The 4,106-nt window shown below is 36.9% G+C and overlaps 1 non-coding gene across 1 annotated transcript; it reads left to right on the top strand.

The window, feature by feature from the left end:
- Nucleotides 1-420: 420 nt before the first annotated feature.
- Nucleotides 421-527, top strand: LOC141709751 (small nucleolar RNA R71). Its single transcript, XR_012570313.1, has one exon. It is a non-coding gene; the product is annotated as a small nucleolar RNA R71 (small nucleolar RNA).
- The last annotated feature ends 3,579 nt before the right edge of the window (nucleotides 528-4,106 follow it).

Here is a 4,106-nt window from a genome sequence, read left to right on the forward strand (position 1 = left end):
TGGTTGTTAGGATGATATGTGACTGGCACAGGTTACTGTGATCGCTGGAAGTTGCTCACGAACTGAGCTGATTTACTAGAAATTGCGCACTAATCAGTCTCATGGGCACCAGCACAAAGCTCACAGACACTGGTGATTTGATTGACTCCATAATTAGCTAAAGTGTCCACATTTATTGTCAAAGCCTTAAGTTGCACAGTGATAACAGTTGTTGCATCCAACTCCAGAATTCCTGCTACTTTTCCCTGAGTCAGTCTCTGGGAAGGATTCTGGTACTCATTAGCAGCCATCAGTTCAATAAGTTTATAAGCTTCATCGTAGCTCTTAGCCCACAAGGCTCCTCCTGATGCTGCATCAAGTATGGGTCTAGAAGTAGGACCCAATCCATTATAGAAATAGTTGATAATCATCCAATCAGGCATGCCATGGTATGGCCACTTCCTTAGCATCTCCTTATATCAATCCCAAGCCTCATACAGAGATTCTCCAGTTTGCTACGCGAACTGGGTAAGAGCATTCCTGATTGCCGCAGTCTTTGCCATGGGGAAGAATTTAGTGAGAAACTTTTGAGCAAGATCTTCCCAAGTGGTGATAGACCCTGCTGGTAGAGAATGTAACCAGCACTTAGCTTTGTCCCTCAGAGAGAATGGGAAGAGTCGTAACTTAATAGCATCCTCAGTCACATCGTTGAATTTGAAAGTGTCACAGATCTCGATGAAATCCCTGATGTGCATGTTGGGGTCTTCAGTAGGAGAACCCCCAAACTGAACTGAGTTCTGTATCATCTTAATCGTGCTCGAATTGATCTCAAAAGTGTTAGCCCTAATAATACACACAAGTATACAAGTTCGCAAGTAGTATAGAATCTTTTCTAGTTCGTTCCCACAGAGACTTTATTGGTTAACTATCTAATTTATGCACCTAAGCAACAATGTATGGTTATTATCCAATGTTAAGACTAATAACAAATTGGGTTTTGATTATAACTAAGAATTACGCTAACGATTATAACTATGATAATAAGATTGACCGAATTGATATATATGACAAACATGGGATTCTAACTTCATTAAATACTTCATTTAATAGCCTTATTATTCTTACCTTAGCATGCAATGGTGATGACACTAATCAGATAACATGAAACTGATAAACGCCAACTTTCGTTGCACGAATACCATTCAACCAGTCATCCACAAAAGAAATAGAACCTGAATAGGCACCAATTATATTGAGACCCTATATGTCTATAGAATTTGACAACATAACGGTTTAAGCACAAGTTATCTATCTTGATTACATAGGCCAAGTAAGATGGTTAAAATTACCTACGAATCATGCATGACACATACATGAACCTATGCTAGCATGGCAAGTTCTAAATCCTTAAATTCACTTTCCCTTCATTAAAAATTAACACACTATCTTATAAGTTCGCGACGCTCATAAGACGAATATGCACAACCAATACTAGGATATCATACAATCACCACATACTAAGGCATCAAACAATTTAACTAAAGAAATACATAAGTAAATCCGCTAGAACCCCACGATAACGATTAGCCCATAATCGGACTCATCATCAACGTGGGTTCCGATGAAAACATGATATAGTCTTTATACAAATAAATAAAATCAAGTACAAACAAGAGTATCGGTTCAGCAAAACAAGAAACAAGCATCCAAGTTACAACTCAAAACAAAGATTCACAAGAATAAACTAGATCATCTTCGCCTTTGTTGAATTATGCTAAAGGTCTCTTACCGTCTTCTCCTTGCGCTCTGGTTCGTCTCTGACTTGATATCTCTATTAAAAACGACCTAATATGAGTATATATAGCAGCCCTCAACGATCTGTAAGCCTTCCCATGAAAAACTGTAGAAAGGAAGAAAGAAAGGAAGGTACATTGCATTAGTTGTTGAGCAAGAAAAGGAGAAGGAGACAAATGTTGAAGATGTTGAATCTGCATCGAACCATGGAGTTTGTGAAGGCAAAGGAAAAGGACTGGCAGCTGAATATGAAGACTAGCTTAGTCAAGATGACATGGATGATATAGATGAGTATCTTGCTTTTCTGTCCAGGAGGTTTGCCAAGCTCAAATTCAAGAAGAATTTTGGAGCAGCCAAGTCCAACAGAAACATGTTTGATAAGTCTAAATTCAAATATTTCAAGTGTGGCTTGGCTGGTCATTTTGCTAGTGAATGCAGAAAGTCTGATTCTGGTAAAAAGAAGTTTGAGGCTATTGATTATAAAAAGAAATAGTTTGAGTTACTCAAACAAAAGGAAAGGGCTTTCATCACACAGGAAAATGAATGCGCTGCAGATGGGTTAGAAGATGATGAAGATACAAACTATGTTAATCTAGCACTTATGGCCAAATCAGATGAAACAGAGGTCAGTTCATCAAGTAATCAGGTAATCACCACAAATCTATCACATTTATCTAAAGCTGAGTGTAATGATGCCATAAATGACATGTCTACTGAATTATATCATCTGCGTGTTACACTCAAATCTCTCACTAAAGAAAACTCTAATCTTAAAGATAACAATCTATTTTTAAGTGAAAGAAATAATGTGTTAGAAACTCAATTTGTTGAATTTGAAAAACTGAAAATAGAATGAAAGATTGCCAAATATGAATTGACTGAATCCCTAAAGAAAGAGGATATTTTAAGAAAGTAGCTTGAACAAGAACAGGAAGTGATTAAGGCATGGAAATCATCTAGACATGTCCATGCTCAAATCACTAAAGATCAAGGTATATAATCTTTTTGTGATGTAGCCTTCAAAAAGAAAAAGGAGAAGCTTGATTCCAATATGGTTGAAGGACTTTTAATGGATGTGGATTCGACGGATGATGAAAATTATCTGTCGAATACTCAAAAGGATTATCCGTCGAAAGATATTGAGCCACATCTGTTAATGTAAGTAAGCCAGTTAGAAAAGCTAAGCTAGCTAAATTGAATGATAAATATGGATCAGTTTCTAAAAACTTTGTTCCAGGAGAATCAAGTCAAGTGAGAAAAGAAAAGAGAGTCAATGTTGGTCATCAGTCTATCAAGCAATTGAATGAGAGATTAGAAAATATTGAGGTTAAAAAAGAATCAAAAAGGAAAAATAATAGAAATGGGAAGGTAGGAATTAACAAACATAACAACTACACACTTGATAAATATGCTCCTAGAAAAATCTGTGTTCAGTGTGGTACTGTTAATCATCTGTCTGTTAATTGCAAACTTACTAAGCCTACACCCATGTCTGCACCTTCCTCTTTTCCCAACATGACTGCCATGCCTGCAATGCCTATGAATGTTTTGCCTACACAGAATCTGAATGCACAATTTGCTAATATGCCATTTGTACATAATCATTATTATGCTTCATTTAGTATGCCTCAAATGCCATTTAGCATGCCTTACTAGAATAACATGTTTGCACACAACATGCCTTTTCATGTTAATCAAAATGTGCATGATAATTCTGCTTAAATGAATGGTTTCAAAGGTCCAACTCAAATGACAAAGGATGATACTAAGATACCCAAGTCAAATGAGATCAAACCTAAGAAACCAAAGAAAAAGGCTAACAAGGCAGGACCCAAGGAAACTTGGGTACCAAAATCAACTTGATTTGATTTTAATGTGTGCAGGGAAACATAAAGAATCTTTGGTATCTTGATAGTGGTTGCTCAAGGCACATCACTGGAGATTCTACCCTGCTCACTGAGTTCAAGGAAAGAGTTGTCCCAAGTATCACTTTTGGAAATGACAGCAAGGTTATACTGTGGGATATGGCTTGATTTCAAAGGATAATGTCATCATTGAAGAGATTGCCCTAGTGGATGGACTTAAGCATAATTTGTTGAGCATCAGCCAGCTTTGTGATAAGGGCAACTCAGTTACTCTTAATGCAGAAGCCTGCGTTGTGACTAACAAGAAGAGCAACAAAGTGGTTCTCACTGGATTGAGAAAAAGCAATGTGTATCTAGCTGACTTCAACTCAACAAATGTAGAATCTGTAACTTGTCTTCTCAGTAAAGCAAGTCAAGATGAAAGTTGGCTAAGATACAAGAAGTTGTCCCATCTAAATTTCAACACCA

The sequence above is a fragment of the Apium graveolens genome, chromosome 2, assembly GCF_009905375.1.
Source record: "Apium graveolens cultivar Ventura chromosome 2, ASM990537v1, whole genome shotgun sequence".
Taxonomy (NCBI): Eukaryota; Viridiplantae; Streptophyta; class Magnoliopsida; order Apiales; family Apiaceae; genus Apium; species Apium graveolens.